A 24,117-nucleotide genomic window follows, 5' to 3' on the forward strand; every position below is an offset into this window, starting at 1 on the left:
TAACAATAAATTGTCTCGTGTTTACATGTTATATGTCAAAAATAAACTGTTTTGTTTCTTCCGTTCTATATTTAGTTACAATAGGTGTTATAGTTAAAATTAAATTCTTAAAAAAAAAGAGTCACTTTTACTCAAATATTAATCCAAGCATCATCTTGTAATACGATATATCACAAAAGGACTCAAATAATGATTGTTCAGAAATTTTTGCAAATTTTAAAAGTTTGAATTTCTCATTAAAACTATAGTTTTCTATGAAGCAAAGTTGGGCTTGCATACGAAGCTATTTTATTTTCAGAGTTATTTTACATGTTCAATACCAGGATTACATTACACCAAAAACACACAAACTTGAATTTATATGTTTACATTAAATTTTCCAATATATATTATGTAATTTTACATAATACAAATTAACGTTTCCAATAGTTCTATGTACGTTAAAACGTTAAAATACTTGTAAGTATGCATAGCTAGACTCACCATAATGCGTAATACATCATGTTTTTACAGATATTATGTAATATTTGTACAATTACTTACAATAAAATCTCAAATCTAATTTATAATATTCACATTTATATTGTTCTAATATTTGTATTTAAAAATTTCCCTTTACAACATTGAAGAAAGCTTCTTGAGCCGCTCTATATTTACTTCAAATATCAATTATTGGGATTCTAATATTACACGAATAGTTTATATTATACCAATTGAGGTAAAAAAAAATACTGAAATTATATACCCGACAATGAAACCAAAGTCTAGCGATAATACATCTACCAGAAGAATAGTTTAATATATTAATATAACAAACTCTGCTATAAATATTTTCATTTATATTTCAATGTTGCACATTTATTTTCAAAACGTTTTTGTCCAGTCTTTCTCATATTTTATAGTTCTATTAGAAATATTTTGAAATGTAAAAACATATAAAGTTTGAGCTTGTTTTTTTCTTTTCTTAATCAATTTATCCACATTTTATTAATTTCCTATATTTACTAACTTTCTTATTATTAATTCATGTTTATATAATTTATTTCTAATGTGCTTTGTTTCACATATGTAGAATTATAAATATTTCTGTTAGTGCATATTCAGTTGCACATGCATTGTGTTCTCTCAGTGAGTAGTGCTAGAAGAAACGAACTCTAATACATTGAGTGAAGGATTTCTCTTCTGTTTAATGTTCACAAACTTTGCTTTTCGAAAATTTATAAATTTTGTGCTCCTTATGGTACAGTCATGTTCAAAGAATTTGAACACCCATATTTCTCTATGCATTTAACCCGTAGCTAAGGTTGAAACAAACAGAGGCAAGTAATCTTAGTTTCTCGAAAGTATTTCTTGCAAGTCTTAGTGTTAAACTATTTATACTGAAATTAGAGAACTTTTAAAAGAAAATACAGGTTCAGATTTTGTAAACATGACTATTCATACGATTTTTTCAATTTTATTATTTTTATTAGTGTGTCATATTTGTAATATAACGTTGTAATAATCAGCAAATTTATTTTTATTAATCCTCTACACTCTACATTTTATATATATTTTACATATTACAATCTACTTAAATGATATAATTAGCTGATAATGTACTTCCAACGTGTTCCATTGTAAAATTATCTTCTACCTGTGCTTGCAGTGCCTGATACCTTATTTCGATACAGTGTCCATTCTTTGTGTACAGATAATGAAAACGTGTAAACCGTGTCAAGTGTCTAGAATATTTAAATGTTCATATAATTTCATTATCCTCAGTGTGGTGTACGAAAATTACAGGTGAAACAATTGCATATCCCCCTCCCCTGCGCAGTGCTTAAGTTGTAGATCGCATCAATTCGTATGATGCTTTATGCTGTCGCATGTGTAATAGTTCAAATCCATGTGCGTGTCGGAATAGAAGAGTAAAAGAAATTATGTGACATAACACCCACTTGACAGAAAATTCACCTCTTTGCTTCACATTCATACGCAATATATAATAATTATTAATTAACTACTAACTTTACAAATTGGACGGAGTTTACTGATAAAGGGTATTTTCATTAGTTATGCACAGATATAGTGAAAAAGTCTAGAATGCTATAATGCATTTCCTTAGTGTACTATTTGAACATAAGTTGCATACTAAGATTTTTTTTTAAAATCTTCTTTAAGCTAGAAACAGTAAGATAATTGGCTAGGCTAGCGTGTTTACATGTCACACACTTTATTTACAAATTCTTATCTTCAGACTAAATTGATTTGAAATATTAACATTAAGTTTTATTCAATTGTTACTATGTTATACTGTGTTTTTACCCAGAATTTTGAAGAACATTATTATTGCATTACAATTTTGTCTCTTGTGGCACGCCTCATGCCAAACTAATTAAGTATAACGTACTGTGTAATTAGTATCCTGTAAGAAAAATGTAACTCAATTGATCCAAACTAATAAAAAGAATCAAGAAAGCATATATGAGTGTATACTTCTTCCATTATAAATTAGTGGAATTTATCTGGCATGGATTTGCAATACAAAATGTATTTCAAAAAGAATTTCTACTTCATTTATTAAAAATAAAATATACTAACATCCGAAATCTATATGTACTGTAACTCCAATAATTTTGTTAACTGTTCATCGCGCAAAGGATGAGGAAAGATGTTATCATGGCCCTGTATCAATAATCTACAGTATTTGTTTCATACACTTGAGGAAAATCAGTGGAAAATTTCTGTGAAAACGGCCAATGTTAGGAGTCTGATTTATATCCTTTTCAATGTTTCATTGATTTTTGTGCCACACCGTTTGATAAAGTAATCTATTGCTATGAAAATTAGTTTTTGCCACAAATGCAATTTGTTTCATAGTATTGAACTTGGAGTCGTATTTACAGATATGTTTATATTCCACTAAGACACTGTTCACAATGGTAATGTTATTATTATTATTACAATTGACGATGCACTTTCTTTGTGGCAATATGCTTACTTTTAGCATGACATTATTTGTTTCAGGCGCTAGTTAGTATTAGGTTATTGTTAATATGTACTTCGAAATAAAATAATGAACATTAACTATTTGTTCGTAAAATTTGTCACACAGATAAATATATTTCTTGCAATCGTGTCTTGTTGAGAATTATAGATTTTTTTTTCAAGATCAACTTGATATCTCGGAAAATACAGTTTAATTCTACAACATTGAAACAAATAGTAAAACTACTTTTCTCTTTTTCAAAACTGACATACCAATAGTTAAATTTGAAATTTGTTGAATAGCAGGTTTTAAATAACCGAGATACATTTCGAATATAGTTCTTTTTAAATAAAACTTGTTTGATGCAAAAACAAATCGATATGGATGTATGCTCTCACAAAGCAATGGCATAATAATTGTATGGTAAACGGAACGATTATTTATAATTTTAATGGACTATTTTATTATTTGTATAGGATGTTTTATACAAACAGGTGTCTGGCAATATTGTATAGCCACTTAAGAACTTATTTCGAGAGTTTGATTTTTTTTTACATGAGTGAGCCTTCATTCAGGCAATATTGAAAAACAGAATATTTGTTATATATATTTTTATAATGAATGTAACGTAAAAATGCGTATCATTTAACTTTTACAGTAGCCATAAGCCATGTTTCAATTTCCTGATGTTCTATAATAATAATAAAAATAATGACTAGTACTTTAGTTTTGTAATTTAGAAGTAACACTGACTACCAAATTCATTAAACAATCACTACTTTTCAGTAGAGTTTACTAAGGAATGCAGGAAAACATTTGAATTAAATAGTTCACATAATCTTGTATTTGTAGTGGACAATACTCAGAACACAAATCTTTAATTAAACAGGTTAATGATGATAATTGGGTGGGTGTGTAAATTGTGTTAAGTCAAAAGTTCGTGTTTTACACAAGTCGCATTTGAAAGTTCATATATAAATCCAAAATTCCGGTTTTGGGTTTCAGACATAAATCCAGAAAACAGTTCTATTAACATGAAGAGCTATAACAGCTAATCATTTTCCAAAAACCGGATTTTGGATTTATGCTTAAACTTTCAAATCAAATTTCTATAAAAAACTAATTTCTGACCTAAGGCACTTTACACAGCCACTCGCCAATTTTGATTGTGATAAAGCAATGAATTTATTAACTAGTAGTTACTGCTTGAAACATTTAGCCAAATTCAACAAGATTCTGCTATGCATCTAATGCAAAAAAAAAAAAAAAAAAAACTCATTAAAATTAGTGCTGATTCATCAACTCAAACTGCTGGAATATATTGATATATTTAGTGTAATGGATGATCAACATTTTTAATAAGAAAGAGAGAGTAATATCATAGATAATACAGATTGTTTAATAAATATTTTTTTAGAAGTTTCGCTTTTAGTTTATATTGTAGGAATATTTTGTTGTTTTCGAAAAGCTTTCTTTATGATATTAGGGGAGAGACCCAAGTTCTTTCAATACTACAATTTGGGAAATACATGAATTTAATTTAAATCAACAACAACCTCTTTCCATAACGAATTTGCAACGTTCGCTCCATCCAACGCTTGATTACTAGGAAAAAAGAATGATAAAAGTATATTAATAAGAGTTTTCAAACGTAATAAGGGCCTTACTTATTATTGATGTTCTTAATTTAAACAAATCATAATGTATATTTAATTATCATAGTCAAGGTTGTGTATACAGTATATCAAACAGATCTATATTAAAGTTGTGAACAATCATTTTTTCTTACAGAAGTGTGAAAATATTTCGCCCAAGAACGGCATAGGATTGACATAGATAAGGGGGAAAAGAAATGGACGGATGTTATCAAATTCGGTATGTAAAACACCTTTCGGAAGACGCAATCCGTCCAGAAACCATCCAAATGTTACAAGGCATGTTTAGCAATAAACTTTGTTGTCAACATGTGGATAGTTTCCCGATATTTACTTAACAATATCTTATATCTAGGTGATAAGTACATAATTAATTGAATCATGATATGATTTCACACCAAGATGCAAAATTATTTTGTAAAATCATGGCAAAAACTTGGTTTACCATAAACAAACAGGTGCGTGCTTGCACATTTTTTGATGCACGGAAAATTCACTCTTTGAATCAATTACTTATGGATGTTTTTATAAAGAAACATATTAAATTATGATTACTAAATATCAAAACAAATATTTTGGAACTGGATTAAAACAAAGTAAATCGAAAGGTCCATGTGTAATCAAAATTAACCCCACAGAAAGTTTTTGAGGTCAGCTTTCTCCAAATTCTTTCGTGGACTGCGTTACTCAACTTTTGTTAATAACGAGGTGATTTTGATCGGTGGAGTTGGAAATATCCTTATCATTATGTTTTTGCTTCTTCGTTTACTTGTAGGACTTCTTTCAATCTGGTCTAGGGGAGGGAATTACTCCCTTGTAATCACCTGCTGTTCTTCTCTATTTTATTCATTTCTAACATTCGATTCTTATTTATTTATTTTTTTTTTTGTAAATAACTTATCCATTTTAAAATATAAATTTTTATTTCCGTTATTCTTTCATGAATTCTCAATTCACTCCGTTTTAACATATTAATATCAGTCCTAGTTGTATCAGTCCTAGTTATTTGATATTAGGATTTAAAATTGTGAAATGTGTTTATATTTATAAATTTTATAAACTTTTAACGGTTTTATTTTGCAATATCACATTAAAAAAATAATCGAGAAATAATGCTAAAAATCACAAATCACTTTGGAGGTCAATCATTCGATTTGTGATTTAATAAAATTTATTAGGTTGGTTATCTTTTGTTATTTGACCAATTTCTTCCTTTGATCTCACGTCTGTGGCAAAAGTCGATCAGTTTTATTGTGTTTTGCTATCTTCATTCATCTTCATTTTTACATTTTTGGAGTATTTTTGTTGTTGTTGTTGTCGTTTAAAAAAAATATTAATATATGAAAGAAAATTCATAATTTGTTCTTCAAAGGTTTCCCGGAACAATAGATGTTACGTGGGCGAAACCTTTCGTTATCAACCAGAAATCCTTGTTACTTTCGTTCACGCAGTTTCTGCTTTTTTTCATTTTTTTTTCTTTCTTTCGTTCACCATGTAATATATATAAAACGTACAGGTACGGTAACAATGAAGGCAAGTAGAGAGGGGAAGGCAGGTGATGGCTTGGCTTTGCTTTCTCGTCTGTGTTACCTAGCAACTTTCATGGGGTGTAATCGATATGCAACAGCAGGACAATGGATCTGTAATAACCTCTGTCGGGACCACAGCCATAGAGGGGACAGAAAGCAAATTGAGATCGAAGACCAAACCATCTCCTCCCCCATGCCAAACCACCTGAGCGACGTCTGCGCACACGGCGTTGCATGACAATGCCCACTCTAATATTCATTTCCTCCCATCAATATAAACAAGAGACGCAGTCACTGGGGGCGAATTAGAGCTCATGAAAGAACAACGTCGATAATCTAAACTCTCGACAATTAATATAGAACTTGTTGGTGCATGTAGAGCTTTTTTTCTTTCTTTTGTTTTGTTGTCTCTTAACGGTTTTCGTTTTGTTTTAAAACATACTTCACTCGACTTCAGTTGTTTTATACATTAAACGATCATTTTAAAGTAAATATTACAAACACCACAATATTAATTTAGTTACAAACAATGATATAATAAATTATCCTATCTTTTCAGAAGGGTGCTACAGGATTGAGTACACAACAATTAAATTAAGTACAATACTACCCGAAATCTAATATTCTGCTATCATGTCCAGCGTTCGATTTGCGTAGTTTCGTTTCAACATAAACATATATCACAACGTAATTCAAAAATATTTAAAGAACAAATATTTTGTATCAAGTATATGTTATAATGTTTGTATTATATTATCATTTAGTTAGGAACTCCATACAAATTCGGGGATAAATTGTTCTGTTAATAAGCAAATAGGCAAATCGAACTCTCTTCACATTCTATACACACAATAATCGAACATTGGACACAAGAAGAAACATTAGAATCACACAACATATTGTATATATGCAATTTATAACTTGTTCTACTGCATATAAAAACATGTAAAAATTGAATATACATTTATTGTAACTATAATCGCATTATTTACGATTTATAAATTTCTTATTGGACCTCGAAACCAGTTGAGAAATGAAATATAACAAAATTCATTAAAACACACAAACACACAAAAAAATGCTGTTTTTTTGTAATTGTATAAAACATTTTTCATCCGTGAGACATTGCTTAAATTTATCTCCTGGGACCAAGTGGAACTTCAAAGTTCAATTCCCAACAAAAATTGGAACATAGCATTCGAACACGATTCTGGCCGAAGAAAGCTGCCAGTTGGAATTGTATCTCCAGTATCCTTCCAAGTTTCCAAGTGTGCATTTTTTTTAAATCAATAATTTCAGGTACTTGTCCAGTAGGTGTTCTTATGTCTTCTCCTGGAAGGAAAATCAGTAAAAGAAATATGACAGATTATTTTATATAATAATTAGCAACAAAATGTAATTTTGCAACTTTAATAACTTAAATATACTGTTATTTAATGTAACAATATTGCACTTCTTAATTTCTCAAGCGCCTACAGATGTAGACATATTGAAATGCGAGCTGTATGTATTCGCTCGTTAAAAATATAATTCCCGTAAAATTCCTATTTTAATCGAAATTGAAGTTTAACTAGCGTCAATTACTAGCTTCGCTCGGTTAAAATAAGAAAAATTAGAAAAAAGTTCTGTGAGTCAGCCACTTTTTTACCATTTTCAAGCGCTCTCTGATATCAGTCATTTTCGATCATTTATATATACATTTCCCTCCCCTTCCCCAAAGTTGCGAGGCTGAATTTGAATTTAAATGGCATCAAAATTGTCACTGTTTATCTCAGCGACTACGAAAACTATGGGTTCGCCACTAATATCGGTCATTTCTGATCATGTATATATATCCCTCCCCTTCCCTAAGTTTCACCCTCAAAGCAAAATGATAAAAATCATTCCAGGCCCAAACCTCATCTATGTTGAAAATATGATCGAGATCGGCCCAGTAGTTTAAGAGTTATTAAGCCAAAAGAAATGTCACATTCATTTTTATTTATATAGAAGATAGATTGGAATTTTCTATTTTAAAAAAGCGATCTTATTGGATGAAAAGATCCAATATATTTGCGGCAAAGTCTATTTTGTAGGCCTTATATCTGGAGAACTACATATAGTGTAGCCAAACCCAAACTCTCACTTAACTCATAAAAAATACGAAAACTCGATTTAGGAGGCGTTCAAAAATTTTGTGGGCCCTGATCCAAAATATATTTCAATCAAAATTTTCTTGTACGCCTTATATCTCGAGAATTACATATAGTGTAGCCAAACCCAAACTACCACTTAACTCAGTAAGATGTGCTTATTCCGTAAAAGAAATACGAAAACACGATTTAGAGGCCTTTCAAAAATTTTGTGGCCCCTGATCCAAGAACTAATTATTAGTGAAGATCGCAATCTTTTGATCCATATTTTTATCATTTCTAAAATTCTTGTTTTCAACATGAATTAGGCCTTCCTTCGTATTAAATAAAAGCTATTTTAGTGATTTTTTTGTTTATCTCACAATGATTTTTTCTTATCTTCTCAATTATCCGGATTTGCAAAAATCCTAGAACTCATTACTCCGGACAAGTGGAATATTATTATTCCATTGTGTTTATTTATTTACTGTTTTGCAATAGCGCCCTAGATCTAGTCGAAATGTCATTTAAACCAGAAACATTAACAATAAAGTCTGTCGAGGCTAATAATATTAAATATACCCAATATGTTCTTGTTTTGATTAAGGACAGTCCGCGAGTACAATTCAAGCCCTAAACTCCGATTCCAAGGAGACGAACCTTAGCCGTACATCAATATCGATTTGGTAAATTATTCTACACTTAGAAGTCACATTTTAACGAACTTAAAAAGTTCGTTACTGAATTCTCTATGTTTGTGTGTGTGTGTTATTTGCCAATTTTTGAATTTTGACTCGTCCATTCAATAAAGCATCAAAAACTATCTGAGAAAGTGATGGAATTTTTCGCGGCACTCTTACCGTTCCCGAGATATTGGCCAAAAATTTTCGATTTCGAAAGATTTAAGGAGTCATATCTCTGGGACCGTAAGTCACAGAGAGATGATTTTGGTATTGATCAATACCTAAAAGGATGGTAAACATTTTTGAAATCAAATAGTAACCGATGGCCACTGGCCAACTGGCCACCGTTCCTTAGATATTGGCCAAAAAATTCAAATTTCGGGAGATTTAAGGAGCCATATCTACATAGAACAATTCGTATAAAGCCTGTAGAAGTTAATAAAAAATAATTCTTTAAAGTTCGTTCTGGCAATGCTCTTGGAGCGTTCTCAACTGGTTCAAATCTAAACTTGATACGTAGATATCTGATCCTTAACAAAAAGTAAATACTTTCTTCATCGAATGTGTGTTGTTAGTAAGGCACGGTGCGAGCAGGTCCCTGCTAGGGATGGGCAAAACCGGTTTTTATAAAAACCGAAAACCGGTTTTTATAAAAACCGAAACCCGAAACACCGACATTTCGGTTTTCTCCAAAACCGGTTTCGGTGAAAACCTTTCGAAAACACACAAAACTATTTCTGTGGAAATGGATTCGATTTCCGGAGAACAACGAAACACCATTCTGGTCAGAAATTGAACAAATTTTGAAAAAAAAACCGGAATCGGTTTTGAAGAAAACCGAAACCGGACCAGGTAAAAAACCGAAACGGTTTTGAAGAAAACCGATAACCGGTTTCGGTGAAAAACCGAACCGGTTTTGGAGAAAACCGAAATCGGTTTTTCTAAAAACCGAAAACCGAAAAACCGGTTTTTGTACCCACCGCTAGTCCCTAGGGCCAGCTCTGGCTGAGTTGATCATTCAGCTTTTTCTAAACCCAGTTTTTAGCATAGTTGAACTGTGTAACAAAACTGAAACTATATAAGCCCCTTAAAATAGAGTATTTTACGAATCACTTAGTTTAGGAAGGTGAAAGTTGGTATATAAAGTCTTTATTAAAAGTAAGTTGACACATGTCCTTGCGTTCTCGAAAATTAAACTTTGAAATGCGTTTCCCAAAACATGAAGGGATTTTCAGTAAGAATAACAGCTACATCGTTTGAAATGAATTTATGAACATTTATATAGTAACAATTAGGTCAGTCTAGGTTTTCGTAATTTTATTTCGGTTAAAACACGCATCCTGAGGAGGTAAATGAGACTCAAATACATACCTTTCAAACATTTTGTATAAATATATTCTTCTCGTTCGAAGAACGAGTATTTCAGCTAGTGTAGATATAAGTATACTTCCAGAAGCATTTCCTCGTTCATCAAGCAAGACTGAACAATCAGAATTGTAACAAATGAGCGTGTAATTATAGCGTGGATAACCAGAAGCAATCACGAGGTTTAAGGGAGTTGAAAGCGGAAGTAGTCTACACTCAGATCTGGTAAGCCTGACGCCGGTGACTCACTCCGAGATAAAAACTGGTTTCGTTCTGCTTCTGTGAACAGGTGTCAAAGGGGTAACCTTAACTGATGGGAAGGGGTTAAGCAAAAATATAACCATTGCTTCTGTACACAACTTTATCTGATTAAATTATTGAGTCATAATTGAGAATAGGATGATAAGTTATATCTTAAGTAGGTACTCATAATCTCAATTTCTAATGATCTTATTATCTACAAGAAACAAAAAAAATGCCTGAAATATATTGGATCTTTTGATCCAATAATGAATTCAATACATTGCTTGGTGGTCATTGATAAATCAAAATCTATCTTCAGCAATTATAGTAGTTACTTTCCTTATCAACTTGACGATGTGGACGAAGTTGTGATAATATTATCTAATATGTCAAGTACATATCTGTCATTAACTAAAGAACATGTGCATCCCTATATCTTATAGTGAAAAAAATCTTGTTTAAACATTATGTTAGAGTGTTCGTGTGTAAACAAGTTGTTGCACCTTAGCCTTCGTTCTTCTTTACGCTATACGATAAATTCGCCATTAATTAAAAGTTCTGATTATTTAACATTGTTTTAGTGTATCCACCAATCAATATTCAGCTACACAAATATTAATGCATGAATTTGGAGAAGCTTATGGCTCTTGTCGTAATAATAAAGAACAACGCATATTCACTATCGTCACCATCCATTTTAAAATAACTAATTGGAAACAATACACTTTAACTTCAAATTAAATCACCACAATATATTAATGGACAAACACACAAATATTAATGCTTAAATTTAACTATGGTTATGGATCTTTTCCTATTTTCAAATAATTAAATTAAAATATTTAAGTGCCAACATTTAATACAGTTTTTAATATTTAAGTGTCAAGCCCCAAAATCAAATGTTTTACTCTGGCCTGTTGAATACGTGAAATGTGCATAACATACAAGGTGCCCGAGAAGTCCCTAATCATTTCTGGGAAGAAGAACTTGAATTCAAATAAAGTGTTCTTAACATTCAAAGAGTACACCGTAACTCAACGAAACCACATCAGTTCAATATGATAGCCCTCCATATTCAACGTCTGGCAAGATAGCCCCCCACTTTAGAAAATTGAAACAATGACTAGGTCATTTGTTTGTACTACGTTTGTACCGTTTGTACCGAAAATATTTTCGTTTGTACCATTTTCCTTATAGGGTTACTTGAGAGGTCAACTGGGGGGGGGGCTATCTTGACGCCAAGATAGCCCCCTCCCGTATCACAGCACAAAAAATTGAAATACACCATTCGAAAGCAAATCGTTTGTACCGTTTGTACCGAAAAAGTTTCGTTTGTATCCTCATAGTTTTCGAGAAACAGGGGATGACATTTGGGACGGGGGGCTATCTTGGCGCCAAGATAGCCCCCCCCAAATGTCATCCCCTGTTTCCGCCTTCGCCAAGTATGGTAAATGAAGCAATTTGTTTATCTCTGTTGACTTCACTATGCGCAATTAGTACATTCAAATTCACGAACAACACCAACTGAAAGGATTTATACGGTTGCAAGTAACAATTGTAGTCAGAATAATATAGTTCAACTAAACAACGGTAAAAAAGGAGAAAATTAGAAAGACCAAAACTGAATAGTTTACATAGTTCATTCCGAAATACAACTAGCAGATTAACTTACAAGAAATGACAAAAATCAGTGAAATTTGACGTTATACTAGCACGGTTTGACGGTTTGGGGGGGGAGAAGCGAGCATCCCCGGTGGGAATACTTCAGTTGATTTCTTTGGGGGGAACAAAATGTGATTGAGGGGGAAAATCCTCCTCATCCCTCCCGATAATTCGCACCCTGCGCTAACCTTTCGCCATATGGCGCCATACTTGCTCCACCCACGGGAGGCCCTTGAGTTCAGTTCAAGCGTGGAGGTAATCAATTATGTATTTTGTAGCAAGCAAATGCGTTTCAAAACGGATATCACACACCGGCGTTTCTGGTGGGGGGGGGCGAAAGGGACGCGTTCCCCCCAATATTTTGAAGTACAAAATATTCAATATTCTATTCTTATTTTATTTTATTTACAAACGACAGAATAACATAAATAATAATTATTATATTTATTTGGAATATAATTTTCAGGCTGTGAAACGGAATTCTTGATATGTCTCACGGGGTCCGTGAAGGTAAGCACAAAGGTAACAAATGGAATCGAAGATAATAAACAGGCTGGGCTAGGTATACCATTTAAGTCACTTTCTTTGATGTCCCCCCCACCAAAAAAAAGAGAAAATTTACATACCAGAGACGCCAGCGATATCATGTACAGTTTTTGTGTGTTTGAATGTGTAGCCAACAGTAAATCTAGGCATGCCATAAGGGAGTTAATCTTGTAACTGTTCTATCAATGTTCTTTTTTAATTGTTACTTTAGATAGACTCCTGCAGGATATTAGAAACGTAATACGATTAGAAGTAGGCCTACATCAGATCAGCTTGAAGGTTCAAAAGTTAACATGTGTACAATTAATTGGCACTTTATAACTTTTTCTATTCTTGCGATATACGGAACTAAAACTGATTTTTTTTTTTTTTTTACTATATAAATCCTGGTTCTTTAATCGCATAACATAATGTAAGAATAGAATATTAAGTAGCATGAAGTATTATTAAAAACTACATTACGAAAAAAATACAGTTATGACAATTTAGGAAAGAATTGTGAGGTTAGGGATGCTTGCTTTTTATTTGTTTGTTTAGAAGTTTATGTTGCTTTTCGCCAACGAGGCTATATGAGACGGCCTCAAAGCGAGAACGTTTGTCAGTTACAAGGAATTAACAATTGGAATGCCTGAAAACCCTTACGTATTGCGTCAACTATGTGTCAATCTTCACGATGACGATAATCTGACAAATCTGCAAAGAAAATATTGTGGCAACCAACAAGAAAATCGACATGTGGCGATCTGCACATGTGACAAACTACATGCCACCAGGTCAGCGTTGTTGGAGCAAATCTTATAATAGTAATCCTGTGAGAATTACAATATACTAGAGATTTATCGAATTCCCAGTTGTCGGATCTCGATTTCCCTATTACACTGAGAAAAAACGTATGTGGCGTACGTGAAAATGTAACTTACATGCGTAAATCCTGTAGGGTTAACTTACAACCCTATGTAAAACCCTGCAGCAAACGTATGTTTTATACGTACTTTACGTATAAGTGTTCCGAATAAACGTACTTTCCGCACGAAAGAAAAAAAATTGTATATAGGCGGCCGAGATCTCACATACAGGTATTGTGCTGCCAAAATGTCTTGAGCCGTGGCAAAAATGCGAACTAAAGCTCACACCTCGACACACCCACGCGTTGAGCCAATAAGGGTCCCGTTGTTGCTAAGCGAGAGAATCTTAGCGAAAGGGAATGGAATTCCTTCAGCCGATAGCAGCGCCTGGAACGGAAGACTAGGTGTCAAGTCAATGTGGTATATCTTTAGACATATGTATCATATTTCTGACGTGTGTAACATACGTGTAAGTACCGTATGTAATATACAGAAGACTGTTAGATATCAGCCATCCTGCAGCGGCATGACGTCACATCTACGCGGGAAAAGGGCAGTACGTATGTAGCATATGGATAATGTATGCTCCTTACAAATTTCCGTAGTAAACATAAGGATTCCGTATAGACCGTATTTGTACAATGTACCGCCGTCCGGATAACGAATTTTTCTCAGTGTATTATCAGACGAATTACTCACAGAATCTTTTTTCCATTCAAAGCTCATGTGGTTCGTATTGCATATCAAATTACAGGTCCATGTCTTGTATAATCACGGCGCTGACACGCTAAACTGCAATGCAACCAATCATATGGTCTTGTGAAAGATAAAGCCAAAGGGTAGTGAACACAGTTCAAATCCAATTATTAAATGCTGAAGCAATTTTAATGAAACTAACCATACTGAACATCATGGATGCACTATGCATGCTTGAATATGAGAGATAGGATGTGCTTCTTTTCTTCTTAATAATGTTTCTTAAAATGAAATAAAATTTCTAGTTTTGTGTGTCACCATTATGCCCTGTAAGCTAAAGGACACAGATAAATAATGGAAGTGAACGATATTGAAGAACCAGTGGAATTAAAATGTTAAAATAAAGAGGAGACGATGATTAATGTAAGTTAATGATATTGAAGAATTGGTGGAAATAAAATCTAGGAGGAGATAGATAATTAACGAAAGTGAATGATATTGAAGAATTGGTGGAAATAAAATCTAGGAGGAGATAGATCATTAACGAAAGTGAATGATATTGAAGAATTGGTGGAAATAGAATCTAAGAGGAGATAGATAATTAACGAAAGTGAATGATATTGAAGAATTGGTGGAAATAGAATCGAGGAAAATATAGATAATTAACGAAAGTGAATGATATTGAAGAATCGGTGGAAATAGAATCTAGGAGGAGATAGATAATTAACGAAAGTGAATGATATTGAAGAACTGGTGGAAATAGAATCTACGAGGAGATAGATAATTAACGAAAGTGAATGATATTGAAGAATTGGTGGAAATAGAATCTAGGAATAGATAGATAATTAACGAAAGTGAATGATACTGAAGAATTTTTGGAAATAGAATCTACGAGGAGATAGATAATTAACGAAAGTGAATTATATTGAAGAATTAGTGGAAATAGAATCTAAGAGGAGATAGATAATTAACGAAAGTGAATGATATTGAAGAACTGGTGGATATAGAATCTACGAGGAGATAGATAATTAACGAAAGTGAATGATATTGAAGAATTGGTAGAAATAGAATCTAGAAGGAGATAGATAATTAACTAAAGTGAATGATATTGAAGAATCGGTGGAAATAGAATCTAGGAAGAGACAGATAATTAACAAAAGTGAATGATATTAAAGAATTGGTGGAAATAGAATCTAGGAGGAGATAGATAATAAACGAACGTGAATGATATTGAAGAATTGGTGGAAATAAAATTTAGGAGGAGATAGATAATTAACAAAAGCGAATGATATTGAAGAATTGGTGGAAATAGAATCTAGGAGGAGATAGATAATTAACGAACGTGAATGATATTGAAGATTTGGTGGAAATAGAATCTACGAAAAGATAGATAATTAACGAAAGTGAATGATATTGAAGAATCGGTGGAAATAGAATCTAGGAGGAGATAGATAATTAACAAAAGTGAATGATATTAAAGAATTGGTGGAAATAGAATCTAGGAGGAGATAGATAATAAACGAACGTGAATGATATTGAAGAATTGGTGGAAATAAAATTTAGGAGGAGATAGATAATTAACAAAAGCGAATGATATTGAAGAATTGGTGGAAATAGAATCTAGGAGGAGATAGATAATAAACGAACGTGAATGATATTGAAGAATTGGTGGAAATAAAATTTAGGAGGAGATAGATAATTAACGAAAGTGAATGATATTGAAGAATTGGTGGAAATCGAATCTACGAGGAGATAGATAATTAACGAAAGTGAATGATATTGAAGAATTGGTAGAAATAGAATCTAGAAGGAGATAGATAATTAACTAAAGTGAATGATATTGAAGAATCGGTGGAAATAGAATCTAGGAGGAGACAGATAATTAACAAAAGTGAATGATATTAAAGAATTGGTGGAAATAGAATCTAGGAGGAGATAGATAATAAACGAACGTGAATGATATTGAAGAATTGGTGGAAATAAAATTTAGGAGGAGATAGATAATTAACAAAAGCGAATGATATTGAAGAATTGGTGGAAATAGAATCTAGGAGGAGATAGATAATTAACGAACGTGAATGATATTGAAGATTTGGTGGAAATAGAATCTACGAACAGATAGATAATTAACGAAAGTGAATGATATTGAAGAATCGGTGGAAATAGAATCTAGGAGGAGATAGATAATTAACAAAAGTGAATGATATTAAAGAATTGGTGGAAATAGAATCTAGGAGGAGATAGATAATAAACGAACGTGAATGATATTGAAGAATTGGTGGAAATAAAATTTAGGAGGAGATAGATAATTAACGAAAGTGAATGATATTGAAGAATTGGTGGAAATAGAATCTACGAGGAGATAGATAATTAAAGAAAGTGAATGATATTGAAGAATTGGTAGAAATAGAATCTAGAAGGAGATAGATAATTAACTAAAGTGAATGATATTGAAGAATCGGTGGAAATAGAATCTAGGAGGAGACAGATAATTAACAAAAGTGGATGATATTAAAGAATTGGTGGAAATAGAATCTAGGAGGAGATAGATAATAAACGAACGTGAATGATATTGAAGAATTGGTGGAAATAAAATTTAGGAGGAGATAGATAATTAACAAAAGCGAATGATATTGAAGAATTGGTGGAAATAGAATCTAGGAGGAGATAGATAATTAACGAACGTGAATGATATTGAAGAATTGGTGGAAATAGAATCTAGGAAGAGACAGATAATTAACAAAAGTGAATGATATTAAAGAATTGGTGGAAATAGAATCTAGGAGGAGATAGATAATTAACGAACGTGAATGATATTGAAGATTTGGTGGAAATAGAATCTACGAAAAGATAGATAATTAACGAAAGTGAATGATATTGAAGAATTGATAAAATTATAATGGAGGAGGAGACGGATGATTAATGCAAGTGAATGATGTTAAAGAAATGAGATTAGAATGTGTTAAGAAATGGAAGAACTCCAAGGAAACCAACGTATGCGATTTTGTCTACCACAAACTCACATCTCCTGGGATCGAAGCAACGACTTCCGGTTTGAAGAAAATAGATCCACCACTGAGCCACCGTGGCCACCAACACTGGTTCTTCTTTTTCATAGCACTGAATACTAATCCTACTTGCGTATGCGGAAGTAAAATTAAAGTTAGTTTAAATTAGTTTATATTAAACTACTGTAATTAATTAATTAGCCACATTAGCTTAAATTTATTAATTTAAATTAATGTGATAATTAGTGGCGTAGTGTTTCTGGTATAATAACAAAACAATACCAACCTCTAATGATAGAAAAATCTTTAATTATAAAACTATGCACATGACAGAGTGTAACTGGTTACAACTAAGCAAGTTAGGTGTCAGAATTAAGGCAAAATTCATATATATTTTAAAAATGCATGCGTATCTTATAAATTTGAAGTTATTTTCTATATGAGCTCTATATATAAAAAAAGGAACCAAATCAGAGTTGAAAATAATAATGTAATGGTACGCAGTTATTTTTCTTCTTGTATTAAAATTGACAAATAAATATTTTCTGATATATAAAAGCTTTTGATAGTCCGAAAAACACTTTATATATTACTTTTTTTTCACTGCCATCTGCGAAATTAAAGTAGTTCTCCGCGTGAAAAGGTCAACGGTTGTTTCCCAGCTACCATGCGTTCACAGACGGAATTTCGTTCAATACTGCCGCAACATTCATCAGCGTCATAGCAGAACAGACAGCATCACAAGAAAATGGCGTTCTTCTACACCAGCAATGCTTACATTTGCCGGAGGAGCAAAATTAGTAATAAAATACAAATTGCGGGCAGCAAACTCTAACTTAAACATTCCGAATAATTAGTTATATGCCAGTATTTTGCTTTAATTAAAAGAAGGAAATAATCTAAATTATAGAAACTAAATTAAAATAGACAAAATGAAACGAAATATTTAACGAAGTTTCAAAGTACCATATTTGTCTCTGTCGTAGAGAGATTTCTATAATACAATTAATTACCGTTTACTTTAACAAGAGAATAGCAGAGTCTGATAGCGAAAGTATAGCAGAATATATTACAATCCTATATAAAAAAGTAATTTCCCCAGCAAGGTTATATAGAAGACTTATAGCTTAAAGGGAAATCTGAACCACATTCATGCCTGCGCGCTACCTACTATAGCAGCGAAAAAAGATTTATTGGTTTATTTTGTTAAAAGATACACCAAAATGTAAATCGAGAGGGCTCCTCAATGACTAAGCGGTAAGCGCACCCTCCTTTGGCGTAAGAGACCCGGGTTCGATTCCCGGCGGGCGGAATCACGTTAATCAGTAGGTCCCGTCTCGTATAGCGTCACTGCTGAAAGGGACGTTAAACTCAAAATCAACTCAACTGTAAATCTAGAGATTTAGATTTTAGAAAAATATACAGTGGAGTCTCGTTAATTCGAACTTGGATAATTCGAAATATTGGATAATTCGAACAGAAGTACATTCCCCTTGAAAACTGCATTGAAAACAATAGTAAAAAATTGTGGATAAATCGAACTTTTGAACCTATGTTTTGGATAATTCAAAGTAAATACTCGTACAGTTGAAATTTTTTAATGTTGGACAGATGTAAACAGAGAAATACAGTTTTAACGTTTTTTCAGTTATCCAGATGGAGCCATAGGGAAGAGTAATAGAAAAGACAAATAGAAAATCTATATAATGATAAAGATGAAGGTGAGTTGGGGAAGAAGTAAAGATAGAGAACGTGTGCCAATCTCATCTTGTTTCAGAATTGATTGAAAATTTAAGATGAATTATTGATAAAGTCAACCAAATGTTATTAATATCGTATTCCACGCAATACATGAAATTCAAGATTTATTGACCGTACAAAAACAATCAAATTTAAGCAAATGAGGTTTACGACTTCTCAAAAGTGAGAACAGAATATTCAAATTGTTACTGGTGTTTAATTGTTTGGGCTATTCAATGTATGTTGTAGTGTTGTACGTAAATATATTTTCCATTGTACACGTAGTTTGAATTACGTGGAGTAATGTCGTTTGTTAGTTTGCGGTATTCGATCACGCAAATAATAAGCTGCTTTAAAGGTAAAATCTACACTATATGAATATGTTTTTGATGCACAGTACTTTGGTTTGTTTTTGTTGTTATATATGTGAAGATGAATGTTGTTGGATAATTCGAATTTTGGATAATTCGAAGTTTTTTTCGTTTCCCCTGGAATTCGAATTGAAAAGAGTCCGCTGTAGTTAAAATAAAAAACAAAAAACAAAGAAACAAAAAATCTATTGTAGATTATTACAGAACGTGGGTAATAATTTTTTTACATGCTTTTCTTAACTTACAATGAGAGGGCACGGTGGCTTAGTGGTAGAGCGCTTACCTCTGGTGCGTGGTGGAGTACCTGGGTTCGATCTTCCGCCAAGTAAGTTTGTGGTAGACAACTTCGTGTCTGTGTGTTTTCTGGGGATGCTCCTGTTTCTTTCCACATTCTCATCCCACCAAATTCTTCCATCATCATTCATTTGCCTTAACCCATTAGTGTATATGTTCCGAAAAATCGGATGTTGTGTTAATTATGTTTTAATTTATTATAACCTCACATCCAGAACTTATGTCCTTTAACAGTCGTGAGAGTGTGCTATTGTTCTCGGAAAAACTTGCACTTTGGTTTTACAGGGCAAATTCTTCAAAGGCGGTAATTGTTATTGAAATATCAATAATGTTTCAAGTACCTGACTGCTAAAGAAATATGAATTCGTTGTCAATAACTAAAACCGATAACCAAAGTAACCAAGTGTTACTGTTGTGTGAAGATTAAAATATTATTTATTATAAAAAAAAAAAACATTGGTGAAATATAGGCCTATTAGTCAAGTATTTCCCGTGTATGTGATTTTTCAAGGCGCTTGCTGCCTACTACAATCGAAATTTTCAGGTTAAATCCATTAAAGTGCTCTAAACATATCCCAAAATAACAAATTCTACGCAAATATTACCTCTAGGAAAGTTTATGCACTAATGGGTTAATCTTCCGTCTACCTTAGCCTTAAAGAAATAATCGTGGGACGTTAAACTGAAAGATGTAACCTGCAATGTTTCAACCGAGAAATCAAATCTTTGAACCTTTGTTTAACTCATCTTCCAACGTCATATAATGATGAAATGTTACACGACAACATAAGTCGAGCAACAATAAATATTCCCTTGTTCTGTTCGTATATTTCAGTATATTTTTAGCTAAAAGTAAATTTTAGTTGAACTGTACGGATATGATCATACTCTATATTACTATACAAACAAGAAAGTGACCTTGATTGTAATCAAATCACACGAAAATGGCTGAATTGATTGAAGTTGTCTTGCATATAGTTATTATTTACTTCGGGATAGTTTTTTTTATCATGTTATTTCGATTAATATGCGTATTCTAAGGAGGAAGCGGGGGTCATAATTATCGGAAAAATTAGGGCTCCCTTGTGGCTAAACGATTAGCGTATGCAGCTTTGACGCGGGAGACCTGGGTTCGGTTTCCAGCGGGAGCTCATGTAGGTCCACGTCTTATACATCCCTGGTGCTGAAAGGGACGCTAAACTGAAAACAAATCAAATCAAATAACGCAAAAACATTTAATATCTCACGAAGCTCTCAAGCGAGGAACAAGAAACTCGGTACCCCATCAGGAAGTCGCGGTCGGAAAGAGGGATTGCCGCCGTCGACGGTGGCGGGCCGCCGGAGGCAGCCGGATCCCATCCGCGGCGGCACGACGATCTACTTAAGTTCAAAGTTGCCGACCTTTTGCCGAGGCGCCAAGTGGTTGAAAATCGTAAAATAAAATGTCCTTTACCGACTCTTTGCCGACTGTTGCCGACCGTTAGAGTCAGCAAAACAGTCGGAAAGGCTTGTTTCCGACCCTCTGCCGACTCCTTATGCCGGCCTCTTTTCGACGGCGGCGCCGACGCATTTACTTCGCCTTTATGGTTGTTTTCCGACTGCTCGGTAAGGCAACTATTCATCGCGGTCAAAAATCGCGCTGAAAGACGCCGGCGTATGGCGCCGGCAATCCGACCGCGGCATCTGGTCGGCATGGACAAATTGTCGGACTGTAGGCGGCAGAATTCTGATGGGGTATATAAAAATAAACGGACACATGCCCTATTGTTTTTGGAAACTTTTGTTTTAAGAGAAGACATATTAGATCTATATATATATAAAACGTATGTATGTATGTGTGTATGTTTCAGCATAACTCTGGAACGCCTTGAGCAATTTCTCAAACTTTGTACACATATCACAATCTCGTAACAAATACTATGGAGATAAAATATCTTTAGCATCCAAAGTTGACGTGGAAAGAGGAACATGTAAAAATAATTCAAAACTACCAATGTTTGTGTCGAATCCATAGTTTTCGGGATGTCTAGGATGAACAGTGACACTCTAACACCCCAAGGCCAGTTGTGGAAGGGAATGTCATGTAAAGATAATATTATGGATCCATACGACGGATAATATTATGGAATCCATAGTTTTCGGAGTCGTTGAGATAAATAGTAACACTTCTGATATCGTTTAACTGCAAATTTATTTATCATCAGAATTTGTTTGGGGGTTGAGGTGTAAACGGGTAACATGTCAAAAAAAAAAAATGGGAAAAGACCGATATTAGTGTAAATTCCATACTTTTCGGGGTCGCTGAGATGGATAGTAATATTCCCAAGGTCAAGTTCAGTCCTCAATATCATGAAGGTTAGAAAGGGTTGGGTTCGTGGCGGGAAGGGGTGACATTACTAATTTTTACATGCTTTTATATAACTTACATTGGTTGGGGGATGTCCTCAAGGCCTACAATGTTAATTTAGCTCATTTTCCGACCCTTCGAAGATTAAATTTTGCACAACTACAGAAGACGAGCGGCAACAATATTCCGTCTTATTTTCATATATCAATGTTTTTTGTTTTTTTTTTTTTTACTTAAGAATAATTTTAATTGGACCGTACGAAGGCGGACAGTGTTTCAATTTTAAAATAATTAAATTAATGCTTTTTATTTTATTTTTATTTTTATGTATTTATTTATATTATTATTATTATTATTATTATTATTATTAATATTATTAATATTATTATTATTATTATTATTATTATTATTGGAAATCCTCAAACCGGAGATTCTCTTGTGGCAAAATAAATAGGTCGAAGACTATAAAAGCATTGGGCGCAATTCATTATAGTGGCTTACAGCAAAGCTTCTACACTGAGAAAAAAAATTGTAGGTGGCGTACTTAAAAAGATAGGTTACATGCGTAATCCCTGTAGTTTTTGGACTTAACGTACAGCAGACGTATAACTGAAAACGCATGTTTTATAATACTTTCTGTATAAGTATTCAATCTATACATACTTTCTGTATGAAACAATGTAGGCGGTCAGGATCTCACATACAAATGGATGTATATAACATATAGCTGACGAAGGTAACATAAGTGTGTGTATATGATATACGGAAAACTGTTAGATATCAGACATCGTGCAACGGCATGATGTAACATCTAAGGGCAGTGCCTATGTAGCATACGGATAACGTATGCTCCGCACTGATTTCTATAGTAAGCAAGAGGATACTGTATATTTGTACAATATACCGCTGTCCGGAGAACGTATTTTTCTCTGTGTAATGCTTTTCTAGTCTCAGTCCCACTCTTTTTTAATTTTACCACACACAAGAAAAGAAAAAGTTGTTTGTGTAATTTTTAAATATTTTCTTAAGGTATGCCATAATGTGAAACCACACCGAGTGTTGGCATAGTAAAGAAAACAAAGAAAATTCTACAACGATGGAAAATGTTTTTAATTATGACTAAAAAGTAGATAATAAAATAATATAAAATAGGCATTTTTATAAACATGGTTTCCCTTAAAAATAAAACTTACTAACAAGAGTAAAAATAAAAATAGTACAAATCTTAATAAAAAGTAAAAGATAATTCCCTTGTCAAAATAATTACTTTTAAAAATATAATTTATGCATGAGCAAAAAGCAAAGCATGGGGATCGGTCTCATATACAATTAATTTACAAAATGTTCAATTTTAATGTACTATTATATGTAAGTATAACTCAGTTTATATCAATAATAAAAATGATGTTATATTATAGCATTATGCAGTATATTAAGATACGTATCTATAAATTATATTGTATACCAAAATTGAAATAAGGTCAATAATATGATAATACGTTATATAGCAACATATGAAAATTTAATATATATAAAAAATGAAAGCCACTATGTTGAACCACCCGACCGATCTCGATCACATGTTCAATGTAGTTGAGATTTAGGTCTGGAAAGTATTTTATTATTTTACTTTGACGGTAGAACTTAACGAAGGGATATATATATATATATATATATATATATATGATAGAAAATGACCGATATTATTGTCGTATCCATAGTTTTCGGGATCGCTGAGATGAACAGTAACACTTCCGATGCCGTTTAAATCCAAATTCAGCCTTTTTTGTCCAAAATGAAACGTATTCTCCCCGTGCGAAGAACGGGTATTCTGCTAGTGTTTCGTATATTGTAAATTATATGCAAATAAGAAATATGGAATATCGTACAGAATGTTAATTCATACTATGTAATATGAAATGAAATGAAATCTGAGTTTTACGTTCCGCGGTTATGCCAGTTAGGCTAAAGGAGACGGTGATGATGAGTAATGAATGAAATGGTGGAATGAAGAAAGTGGGAGGAAACGAGAGAACCCCGAGAAAACCCAC

The 24,117-nt window shown here is 32.8% G+C and overlaps 1 long non-coding RNA gene across 1 annotated transcript in view; it reads right to left on the minus strand.

The window, feature by feature from the left end:
- Nucleotides 1-271: 271 nt before the first annotated feature.
- Nucleotides 272-24,117, minus strand: part of LOC145687935 (uncharacterized) — a 54,024-nt gene continuing 30,178 nt past the window's right edge. Inside the window, exon 2 of the long non-coding RNA XR_014131813.1 lies at nucleotides 272-7,487. This is a non-coding gene — a long non-coding RNA (uncharacterized LOC145687935). The remainder of the gene's footprint in view (nucleotides 7,488-24,117) is intronic.

The sequence above is a fragment of the Thermobia domestica genome, chromosome 6, assembly GCF_964235325.1.
Source record: "Thermobia domestica chromosome 6, izTheDome1.hap1.1, whole genome shotgun sequence".
In the NCBI taxonomy this organism is placed as follows: domain Eukaryota; kingdom Metazoa; phylum Arthropoda; class Insecta; order Zygentoma; family Lepismatidae; genus Thermobia; species Thermobia domestica.